This window comes from Lissotriton helveticus, chromosome 10 (genome assembly GCF_964261635.1).
Source record: "Lissotriton helveticus chromosome 10, aLisHel1.1, whole genome shotgun sequence".
Classification (NCBI taxonomy): domain Eukaryota; kingdom Metazoa; phylum Chordata; class Amphibia; order Caudata; family Salamandridae; genus Lissotriton; species Lissotriton helveticus.
In genome coordinates this window covers 62,488,992-62,501,530 of record NC_136071.1, presented here as the reverse complement: position 1 = coordinate 62,501,530, position 12,539 = coordinate 62,488,992, and the positions used below count along the sequence as shown (strand labels likewise).

The following is a 12,539-nucleotide window of genomic DNA, read 5'->3' as shown; positions in this document are numbered from 1 at the left end:
TCAACGATTTTTACAAAAATGTCCACAATATTAAAAAAGATAGTCATTAAAATAACCAGGCTAGTCCTCCTTTTATTGGCTCAGCGACAGAGCACAAACAATAAAAGGAGGGTGAGCCGTAGGCCATTTCTTCCAGCCAGATACTTTCAGGCCCATGTTTATCAATCTTTCACTCAACACAACACAGCAAGCTACCTTGCTGCATGGCAGTGCATGAAAGGGAGAGGACATTCCTGCTCTCTGCCTGAACTGGTGCACAAACTGCTGCCTAGTGCCAACATTTGTGCAAGAGTGCCTGTGTTGTAAGCAGGACACCTTCCTGCACAAAAGCAATCCTCAGAGGCATTTTACTCTTTCTGTGTGTGCTGCAAAATGCTGCACACTTAGAAAGAGGAAACAAAGAGTGTGTGCCTCTGGAGGGGAGAAGTACAATTCTGATGCATTCCCAGGTCTACTAATCTCGGTAAATATGGGAATGTGTCTAAATGCATGAGTGGGTATGTGGGAGCACATACACTCCACCCATAGCTTTCCTCCCTACCGCAGGGCAATGCAAGGTAGCGATTTGTGCTGCCAAGGGATTTAGCAAGCCATGCAGGACCACGCAAGGTGTCCTTGTGGCTTGGTAATTCTCCTTTAGGTTTTGCATCGCCCTTGCGTCCCCTTGCAAGGCCAACACAAACTTTTATAAATATGGGCCTCAGTTCATAGGAATACATAATGGTGCACGCTTTTTCTTCCGTCCGCTACGAGAGCCCACTGCTTTGTTTAAAAGCTTTGCTGCCTGAGTAGTAAAGTTCTTCCTACTACAATAGCCTGTAATGCTTTTTAAATTTCATGGACATGATGTTGCTACCGCTGACAGATGCAGTGATTGTAAGTCTGTTCTTGCCAGGGCTGCAGGAGTATGACAACCTCCTATTCCCAGAAGCAGTGCTGCTGGACACTGCTAGGTCATAGACTTTTACTTGAGTGTCCAGGAGTGACATACCAGAGGCCAAGCTTTTTTTTAATGACAGGAACATTTTCTTCCTGCTACATAATACCAATTTTGAGGTGGTTGGGGACAGCACATTCTGTTTAAATTATAGACCACTCATGGTTTTACCAAAGAAACTAATCATCAAAATGAAAAAAGTAAATAAAATAATTAGGAAAAATGGAAATAAGTAATGTCATGTTGTGGGGCCCTAGGCCCCCATGCATATGCAATGACCACACTGACAAAGTTAGTTAGAGTGTCCAACTAGCCCAGGGCACGTGCGCCCTGCCCCTTTCATTGTCAGGGTCACATGTCCTGTGACACCTGTGCTGGATGGGTGTGGGGTGGGGTGTAAGCCAGCCCTCTGGGAGAGGCTGGTGCTGACAACAACTACAGGTAACTACATCCCTCCCAAACTTGGTTCAAACTGGAAACAATAAAGTTCAACCTGTGGGAGGGAATAAAACATCAATAGAAACTTTCACTGAGTCACTTCAGCTGCTTGCCAAACAAGACGATCGTACACCTGCAGCTAGGACCACAACTTCTATTGGGCACAATGCAGTGGTGCCCTGCGAGTCTGGTCCTCCTTGGACTCAAGATGTGGAAGTAGGCACCAAAGTCTCTTTTTCTGTACTGTTGTCTGTGACGGTGCATGTGGAGTGATGGTGAATCACTCATCAGTCCTGGTTGTTGTTGCATCCACACAAGCACTGCAATGCTTCTCTCTACAGATTGGTGGAGTAGTTGCAAACATCCCTCTCTCACTAGGATGCCCCTCTCGCAGGTATACCCCTCTCACGGGATGTCCCGGAGGCCCTCTTCACCAGGCATCCTCTGCACTGGGTGTACTTTGCCATAACACTCCAACGCCACTCGCTCGGTACGTGGAAGAAGCGCTACGAGTCCCACCTTTGAGTCTCTAACTCCACCTGAAGCGTAGTTGTTTACTCCTGCCACTTAGCGCAAGATCTTCATCTTCCTGGGTCCTGCGGAAGAGCGGCTGTAGACTCATCTCTCTGGGCATGACCTGCTCTCACTGGAGTCCCTGAGGCCAGTGGTCGGATCCTCTTCTTCAGGACGTCCGAGCAGCCTCACAGTCCAGTCTCCTGTGCGACCCCAAAGGTGGATGTCACAAATGGATGTATGACGTTACAACGCATACTTTTACAACGCCTACCTTTACATCACAAGTTTTACAACGCATACCATTACAACGCATAATGCTTTTGGGCGCTGGATAGTGAATAGTTTAATTTACTATTCCAACTCCAGTCCCCGTGGATAGTAGGGAAGGTGTTGGATAGTACATTAAACCTATTCCCTATCCTAGAGCGCCCCCCAGCGCTATGCGTTGTAATAGTTTGCGTTGTAAAAGTTGCGTTGTAATGGTAGTTCGTTGTAAAAGTTTAGTTGTAAAGGATGTTCCCCGTCACAAATGGTCCAGCCTGCTCTCTTATGCAATCACCAGGTTTGCTTGCTGTGCCAAAGACTCCTGGATGGCTAGTTTCTCCAATTGTCACCTAGGTTCTCCAGGTACTGTACTCCATGCCAGATGTTCTTGCATTCGGTCACCTTTGCCTTCTGGTGTGCAAGTTGTCAGATCACACACTTGTCTCTTGTTCTCTCTTCTTCTTGAAGTTTCTTCGCAGTGGCGTCATGCCACACAATTTTCTCCTTCTGGTTCTTTCACTTCACAAAGCGATCTAAATCAATCTTCCTGCTCGTCTTCACTGACGAGGCCTCTCCGTGTGACATGCACTTCACTTGGGACTCCCTGGTCCTGTCTTACCCCTAGGACAATGGATTCTCTTCTTTCAGTGACCAGACCTGTTGTCGCGACCTTCTTCCATTCATTTCTTCTAACTTCAGGTCAATCTTGTCAGACCTCTCTAAGCTCTTTCGTCCTCTGCATGGACCAGTCCTTTTATCAGACCTCTTCTCAGGTCACCGCTTCTCCGACCTCTGGCAGGTTGTCTCCTCAGACCTCTGGTGGGTCCTCTCCTCAGACCTCTGGCGGGTCCTCCCGTCCGACCTCTGGCAGGTCCTCTTTGCTGACCTCTGGCTGGTCCTCTTTGCTGACCTCTGGCAGGTCCTCTTTGCTCTTCTCTGGCAGGTCCTCTTTGCTGACCTCTGGCAGGTCATCCTTGTTGACCTCTGGCAGGTAATTTCTGCCAAACTCTTGCAGGTCATCTCAACCAACCTCTTGCAGGTCATCTCCTCTTGAAGGCGATTGTGACTACCTGGGCCCTCTTCCTTGCAGCGCGCTCACTCTTGGGATCCAGCCCGGGCAATCACCCTCTCTGTGTCTGTGTCTGTGTCTGTCTTTGGTGTGCTTCCAACTGTGCCCTTCATCTGCTACTTGAGGGTACTACTACATCTGGTGCCTTGCGCACCTGGTTCTTCCTCCTGCAGTGTCATCCTTACTTCACTGGACACACTTGCTGAGCATTCTCTTCAGTCTTTCAATGATGGGTTCTTGTACTGCTGGCCAGTATTGCTCACCCACTTCTTTCCCTGGCGGCGGCATGCTTCTGCCATGCATGCAGCACACCTTCTTCCATTCTCTGGGGACTTGCTACTTTGTGTTTGTGTCCTGTACCACACTTAGTGGCGCTCCTTCTGTGTGCTTGCTGTTGCAGTGACCACCTGTGGCCACTAGGCATCACTGCACTCACTCTCCGTCTCAGGCTCTGGCAGCCTTTCCACCTAAAGTACCTTCAGTGCTTACTCGCAGAGTATGGCGCCCTGTATGCCTCTCTCGCATGACAGAGTCTTGGGCGTCTGATAGTTCAGTTTGGGCAGGTACTCTTTCCCCCAACAACGTAGATTTGCAGCAGCTGTTTCTGTGCTGCTGTGCGTTTCCCTCGCGTGGCAGGCCATGCTGCCTCCCTCGACCAGCAATGTACTAGCGTTTCCGAGGTACACTCTTCATGAGGCAAATTCGGTTCTCTCCCCCATTAACTATGTGCCATAGCAGCCATTCCTGTGCTGCCTTTCACTTTAAGCTTCCGTCAGGGTTTGCTTGACCCCACCAGCTGGCTCTTGGTGCTCCACATCCTAGCCATATTAGCTTTGCACACAGCAGACTGCTCTTGCACCAGTGTTTATCTTTGCAGCACCCCTTCTGTGTGACCTTCCTTCTCCCTTTATCTGTTCTTCTTCTGGAGAGGAACTAGCTGCCTCTCCCCTGGTACTAATTGCAGGCTACAGCAGTCAGTTCCCTTTGCATTAGACCTGTCTATGATAACTTGTCTTCCTAAATCTCAAAACGGCCACTAGATGGCGCTGTTTCCTCAGTCCTAGGCCCCGGCACCTTCCTTCATGCTGCGGGCCTTCCTGCTCTCTATCTCAGAGGTTCTTCTGCCGTCATCAGACATCATCCTCCCAGCTGCCTGTCACCAGGAGGCACAAACGGGACAGTGCAGGCTGCCTCTGTCCTCCTCTCAGATTGATGTGGGTTTCTCTTCCCACCCGCGCACGTTCCTCACTCCTGCATCCAATTCAAGGTAGGCCCCTGCTCAATCCAAGCAGATTCACCCTCCTCCCCACCTCAGTGGAGATCAGAGACACTGCTCTTTTTCCTCCGTCGGGGTGGGGCACCATCTCCGAAGGCTGCTACCTGATGCCACGCGTCAGGACACACTCTCACAGAGGAGCGGCACGTTCTTTCCTTGGCAAGTAGTTTTTTTTTGTGTGCTTTCTTTTTTTTCTTCACTCTGGTCCCCAACTCGCTTCAGAATTGTTGTGGTGTGGGGAGGGCACTAATTTAACCTGCCCACTTCCTTACTTGAACTGCTGCACGGCCGACAGCACACCACGAAGTTGGCCGGTCCGCACCACCCAGGGGTACACCTTCCATTTTGGTAGGGGCGCAGTAATCCTCTATGCAGCCTGCCACCACGCTTCAGGGTACTCTACACCTCTTCACCGGCTCACACTGTCAAACTTCTCCCAGTGTTCTGGCTCAGACCCTCTGGCTCACCTCTGGCCCACCAGGCAGTCGCTTCTGATGTGGGTGGGCTCTGCTCAGCTCTCACATCATTTGGGCCACAGCAGGCTGGTGGCAGGGTCATGGCACTGGCTCCTTTTCTCACCACGAGGTCCCTCCGCATTCCTGTACCGTCACTTACTTGCTGGCACTTCAGGTGCGGGGTGGGCTCCCGATCACCTCCTTCACTTCCGGGGCTCTTCGCATGCCCCACAGGCAAGGGGTGCCCTTGACACGGGCAACACACTCCCCCTTCAACCCCCAAACAAGCAAGGCAGCTGCACACGTGGGTTCAGCCCGCTTGTCGCCAATGTAATGCTGTGGGACCCTAGGCCCTCATGCATATGCAATGACCACAGAGACACAGTTAGTTAAGGTTTAGAACTTGCCCAGGGCACATGTGCCCAGCCCCTTTTATTGTCAGGGTCACATGTCCTGTGACACCTGTGCTGCATGGGTGTGGGGTGTAAGCCAGTCCTCTGGGAGTGGCTGGTGCTGACAACAACTAGGACAGTGAACAGCAGGCCACTACAGATTGTCGTAATTTGGCAGCACCTGAGTTAGCATTTAGCTCAGCTACACAAACATTTACCCTTAACTTGACCAAACGTGCGGGGGCCATTTTGTATTTGTTGGCTTCCATTTTGTATGAACATACGGCCTCGTGGTCAGCATGCCCTTTCGTCCTTCCTCCATGCCAATGACCATTTACCTTGCCCGGCAACAGGCTATTTTTAGCACTGGTCAAACTTACGCATGCGTACTCAAACATTTGGATTAATGAGTGGTCACCTCTTAGGAATGTTCCCCAAACTGACCAGTGGTACCAAAACCCCTCCCACATGCTGGCAGTGCTCCAAAAATGTCCTTATATGTACCTAAATTGTGAAACGAGTGTACCGCCTACCTTTTTATTACTGTTAAAATTGTATAAAAGAGGTCGCGCACCGATGTTCCGTTGTGATACTTCTTGCATTGCAGAAGGGTGCTGTAGGAATGTACCACCACCCCATGGGGTCTTAATAAACTTGTCTTTTGCATTTCCAGTTTCCGTGCCAACTTCTATTTATGGTGTTCGAGAGTTTTTGCAGAGTATGTAGACCTGACGAAACCCAATACCACAAGGTGACATATTAATCTTAATTTTTTGGGGCCAATTTACAAACAAAATACACTGTTAGGTGTATCAGGCACGCCTAGTCTCAGGAATGTATAGTGTTTTTTTAGTTATTAAAAGACAAGCATTACCATGAGCCAACAACTTACCTTCAGCCTAAAATTATTGTTTTCAGGGAGTACAGACTCTGCATCAAGTTATGTGGTAAAATCTTATGAATTTAAAATAGGTATGAAGGAAAGGTATGCATTATTTAAATTATATGCCAAGGATCCTGCGTTTAGGAATTATAATATTTGCACACCTGTGAATTTGGGACTACCCATACTATTATGTGTCAAGTCAGTCAGTCAATGATACTTTTATTTGATTTCATTAAAAAAAATCGTAAAAGATTGTAAAAACACGTTATACACAGTAATTAAATGCAATGATTTAAAAGATGCAAAGAGGTAAAAAAACACTGTTGTCATTGCGCAATCCCCTTTAACATTTAAAATAAGAAATGTTATGTTTATATTCAGTGCGGTATTAAAGTGCTAGGATATTTCGTTGAGAAACGATCAAAAATTAGTGCATGAAAAGGTGAGGTCCAGTCAGTCTGTCTTGTGAGGGCCACTCACGTTGATTCTTGTGATTTATCTAGTTCTTTGGCTGCCATTTCCAAAAACGTAATAGCTTTGCAGGACCGTTGCACTGACAGGCCTCCCAGACTTTCTATGACAGCAGCTCTGCATGTCCTTAATTGTTTTTTCCTAAAAAACTCACGAAGAATGATTTTCCAGCTTTCTAAAAGCGAGGGGCAGATGCATAGGAGGTAAAGTAGTGTCTCATCTCCCTATCTGCACAGTCTGCATTCTTTCGTCGGCCATGTGCGTTTCCATTTTGGGGTCAGATCCTTCGTGGGGAAGTGCCCCAACCGTAGCATCGTCAGGTGGTGCTTTTTGTGGTGTGAGAAGTGTTCTGACAAGTATTGTTGTGGTTTCAGCATCTGATACGATTGAATCATTGCCCATGCATGTTTTTTTGTTGCAAATGCAGTTTTATCCATTAACAAAGACCTTTGTTTCGCTGCTGTGTTCGCCACTTTTTTGAACACGGAGTAGGAGGTGATTGTATGCCAGGCCTCTTCAAGGTGTAGCTCTGCAAGTGATTCTTTTAGTATGCTGACAATGGAATTATTTTGTCTCGCTTGCTGTTCAATTTCTGCCCAGCAAGAGTGAGCTAAGGTGTTTTCTTCTGCTTGCCTCATCCGCCAGTAATATTTGACCACCACTCCTTGTTGGGCTGGTTTCTGGTTTTTGAGCCCGTATTCCAATCGAATCTGTGGCTGAGAGATGCATCGTGTAAATGAAAATAGATTCTTAAAGAGACTCGACTGGGCTTGGTTTAAAGCGGCTGCATCTTTTGTATTCATCAGTTCTGAGCCATAAGAAATAGTTGGAAGGAATTTTGCTGCAATTACCTTTAACAGGTGACCCGTTGAGCAGCCTTTTAACTTCCTCTTTAGAATTTTAAAGGTGTAGTGGAGTTGTTTTGCCTTCATTTTTCCTTGGTTCAGCTGGTTGTTAAAGTTGAGGTTGTGTTCGAGTTGAAACCCAAGGTATTTGTATGAATTCACCTGGGATATTGGTTTGCCATCTAGATTCCAGATGAATATACCTTTTGACCCTGTTTTCCGATGTTTGGAAAAACATAGCACCTTTGTTTTCTTGTGATTTATTGTTAATTGGGCTGTGATCATGTATGCTCCTAGTTGGGCCATTGATCGCTGCAGGCCTATAGGTGTTTGAGATAGGTGAACAATGTCGTCTGCATATTGAAGGCTAGTGATTCAGAGGTAATTTTGCAGAGAAGTTGCACGTTCTTGCACAGTAGTTTATATTTTGAACCCAAAATGTAAAGAATTTCAGTTGCTAATAACACATGTTCTACTATTCGTTGTTCTCACACCACTCCAGCTTATAAAGGAACCTGGAATTGTTGTGGGTAGGTGTGGTATTCAGAGTCAGGCTAGTTAGTCCACCACCCTGGAAAACTTTTCAATCCTAGACATTCTGAAAACTAGACATCCGTGGGAGTCCAGGGCAAAGTGACTAGCTTGGATGCCCCTATGTTTTCTAACGCAAAAGTTCTTCAAACATCAAACTTTGGCAGGAATGACATATTGTCCTGATATTTATGCAGCCAAAGTTATAGAATCTGCAGAATTCCAAAAATGTCCTCCCTCCTAGATTTGTCACTCTTCTTGCGGTAAAATGTTATGCCACTGGTATGGCTGGGCCTATTGTTCATCTTGGGGATCTGGATTGCTGCTGTGTTTGGGAGTGGGCTTTGCCACCCCCCAGGGAAACCTACCAAACCCAGACATTTCTGAAAATTAGAAACACTGTGGTGCACAAGATGCGTTCTTCCACAGAATGGTCTGTAAATCTCATATTTTTGTTAAAATCACACACTTTCCTCAACTTTTTGTAAGAGAAAGGTCTAGAATTTTGGGGCATCCACAAAATGCAAATACAATATGATTCCCCTTTCCTTGTGGACCAATTGGTTATCTCCCATGAAGGGAAAACAGCTGAAAATTAATTATGTCTGACTGGGGGCCATTCCCTCTTGCAAAAAAAGGTCATGAGTGCTCTCGTCAGGATATAAAAAACTTTGGGTAACAATTTAAGAAATTGGGTATGGATTGAAGGGGGTGAAAGCTTACTCAAGCAATAACCACAATCTTTGTCAGGGATACCACAAAAGCCACTACTTGTGCTTAACCCTCTAGTAACCTGGAAAAAAAGAGGCAGAGTGCAAAGTATTTATGCAGCACACAGACAGTAATACAGGGAAAACACAACACAATTAAAATTCCACACCAACTTAGAAAAATAGCATACATTTTAAAATAAGAACAACATGGACAAACATCCAATCTGTAGACCAGAGATGTGCCGTTTTAAAGGTGTAAGTAAAAATAGTGCCAAGAAGCAGGAAGCGGTAACTGTCGGTATCTGGTTGTTGTAGACTGGGTTCAGGCCAACCAAAATGGAATGAGGGCCAGATATAGGGAGCAGGTTAGTCCCGCTAAATATGTTATCTTCCCAAAATCAAATGCACGAAGTTCAAATCTTCAGGTTTTCAGGTTTTCAGAGAAGCTCCGCTGATGCCAGCATAGGGACCAGGATTTGGGAAGGTACTCCTTGGGGCTCAGGAACTCACTCCAGCTGAGGCCAGCATGACTCAGGCAGGTCCAGTTGCAGGTCCAGTCATGTCCAGTTACATGTCCGATCAGGATCATCTGGATGGTTGCAGACAGGCCTCATGAGCTTGTGTTCCTGTAGCTCAGAACAGGAGGTCAACCAAAAAGCCCTTGGAGTCACTCAGGTTACCCTGGGATTAAGGGAGTAGGTCTAGTCTTCCTTCTCACAGAGCAGGACAGGCTTCAAAAATCAGAGAAGTCCTCTGAAGAACATAGAAGGCCTCATGCAGAAGGGTAATCCTCTGGTAGCAGTAGAGCAGTCCTCTGAAGAACAAGGCAGGCCTAATGCAGCAGAGCAGATCTCTGGGGAACAAGGCAGGCCACAAGCAGCAGGGCAGTCCTCTGGTGAAGAAGGCAGGCCTACTTCTGTATGTCCACAGGTCCAGGAGTATACTGAAGTCTTAGGGTCCAATATGTGTACCTGATAACAGCCTTTAAATTGAGGGGTAACGTCTACACTTTCCCCCACACCTGGTTCTGGAAATTTCCTTTCCTTCCCTGCCCAGGCTCCAAGAGGTCAAGGGTGACAAAGGGCTGGTGTCAAGGTCTTGGTTAGTGTGCTGGAGACTGCGCTTTGAAATGCAAGTGGGGCAGGGAACAGCTCCACCCCCCCATCCTGGCCAATGACCCATCATGCAAACACCAATTCTCCCTTTGTCTCATTCTCTGGTAGGAATACACAAGGGTCAACTACTAACTACACCAAGTCATGTGACCCAGGACACAGGATGTAGGCATCAAATGCTTAGGAGAGGAAAATGACAGCTTTTTAAAAGTGACTACCAAAGAACAATTGCCAATGCTGCTAATGTTTAATGAACTTAATCCAAAACGATATTGGAACTGCTCATCACTATATATTTGAGCTCATGAATTGCTTTTTATTTATTCACTTTATCTAATTTTTTTGAAAAAGCTTTGTCAATTTTTATATATATATAAAATACTACATAACAACCCACAGATTAACTGTACAAAATACCACTAGGCTAAAGAGGGCTGACACTGTATCCCATGTTGTATGCTGTAGGGGGTGGAAGAGAAATGTTAATGACTCAACAACAGAACAATAAATGAAGATGGCTGGCTGAAATACCATGTGGTGACAATGAAGTTTGTCAATCCTGTCTGGACCTGGTGAGTTACTGTAAGGTTCGTGGACATTCCACAATCACCTGGAAACTAAGTCAAAAAAGGTAAATTAGCTTATCCTCAAGTTTGTGATAATTTTATTTCGGTCAACGACCATAAAAGCACAGATAAAATATGTACATACAATAAAATACATAAATAATTAAGAACCAACGGTTAAAACATTATTATACAGTCAGTTATCAAACGAAAAATGGCCATCATTATAATCAGTCACAATTAATCAAAGTGGACCTTCTACGCCACATGCCGTACAAAAAACGGGAGACCGAAAACACAATGAGGGGGGATGTATCATATTTTAAAATTCTAGCGGCTTGAGCACAATGTTTTAGTCCCAAATTTTTACATAGTGGTACCAGCCAAGCTCTCCGGATTGCGCTATAAACAGGGCAAAAGAACAAAACATGGGCAATGTCTTCTTTGCTATTGTTGCAGACAGGGCAGATACCCTCCTCTTGACCTGCCCATTTGCAGGTCAGTGTCCCAAGTGGCAGGCAACCGTGCCTTAATTGTGTATATAGTTTTCTTGCAAGGGGAGGTTCTATTTGGTCCAGAAATTCCTCCCTTCTGGGCACGAGTTTTACCTGCAAAAATTTCCGAAGACAACCTGCCCCTACTTGGCAAGCGGTGCAGCAAACTTAGGTTGTAGTGCCTCAGAGAGGCCAGCAGCTCAGTTCTCCGCACCACTGGACAACTCTCCGCCGGGGTCTCCCATATTTGGGGCATTCCTATTCGATAGGCAATAGTTTTAATGTGGAGCAACCAGGATATTTTCTTACTCTTCAACGACCCCAGACAGCAGCGAACTCAGCTCTGTAGTCCGCAAGCTCAGGTACTGTCCAGAGCCTTCTCCAGTACAGGAGGGGTCGGGCCGCTAGTAGTTCAGAGATGGGCTCCACACCTAGGTCAAATCTCAAGGGTATGAGCGGGGTGCTTTGGGGTAGACCAATCAGATTCCTCATAAAGGCCCGTTCAACCCTGAGAAGGCTTGCTATGCCCGAATGTCCCCAAAGTTCTGCACCGTAGGTTATAGCAGGTCTAACTTGAACACTGTAGATTTCAAGCGCTGGGGAGACTGGCTTAAATTGTGTTGTCCACTGGAACTTGCCTATGCCCCCTAGAATCTGTGAGAGCTTTAGGGTAGATTTGGCTACTTGGGGGCCCCAACCAAAGTCCTCAGTCAAGGTGACCCCCAGGTATACAAAGGTTCTCACCCTTTCGAGCGGGGTGCTGTTTAGTGTAGGGCTAGGGCGGGTGCGTTTCGGGGGACCGAAGATCATATATTTAGTTTTATCTAAATTAATCTCGAGTCCCCGCGAGGCGCAGAATGAAACAAAACCGTCCAGAACCCGCTGGATGCCTGTTGATGTTCGCGACAACAATAAGGTGTTGTCTGCGAACATCAGAGCAGGCACCCGACCTGACGCCAACCAAGGGGTGTCGCTATCCCTGACTCTATCTAGTTCCCCCACCAGGCCATTTATATATAGACTAAACAGCGTAGGGGCCAGGGCCCCGGCATCTGATGTTTAGAGGTCTTTGCCATTAAGATTTAATGGTTCAATGGGCCAGAGTTTGGACATTTCCACTTGATGCTGGCCTAGATCCTATTTGACAGCTTGTAGACAAGTTGTCAATAGTATCAACATCATCTAAACCTACTAGAGATTCTTGGAATCACACGCAGCTCCTTTTTCCAGCATCTGCATTAGAAGACTTAGAAATACATGTTAAAACACTACTAATAATTGCTTACAAGAAATATTCAAAACCATCAATAAGTAACCATATGACTATGTCAATATGTGGAAAGATATTTCTCTAAGAGGCTGCATACACCTAAATCAGTAAAAAATAGAAAAGCCTATATAAAGTCCAATTGCCTCAGTGCAAGAAAAGTCGATATGATCATCGTGAAATCAGCAAACCGGACCTGCCAACTCACATGGTGTCAGGCGAAGTCTTCCTCAGGGTCTGTCGTGAAGTAATAAGGACCCACCTCTCGATACCTCCAATTCCGAATGTAGTAAATACACAGAAT

The 12,539-nt window shown here is 46.3% G+C and overlaps 1 protein-coding gene across 1 annotated transcript in view; it reads right to left on the bottom strand.

The window, feature by feature from the left end:
• LOC144783903 (extracellular calcium-sensing receptor-like) overlaps positions 1–12,539 on the bottom strand; it is a 138,071-nt gene that overhangs the window by 22,674 nt on the left and 102,858 nt on the right. The gene's annotated exons all lie outside the window — the stretch shown is intronic.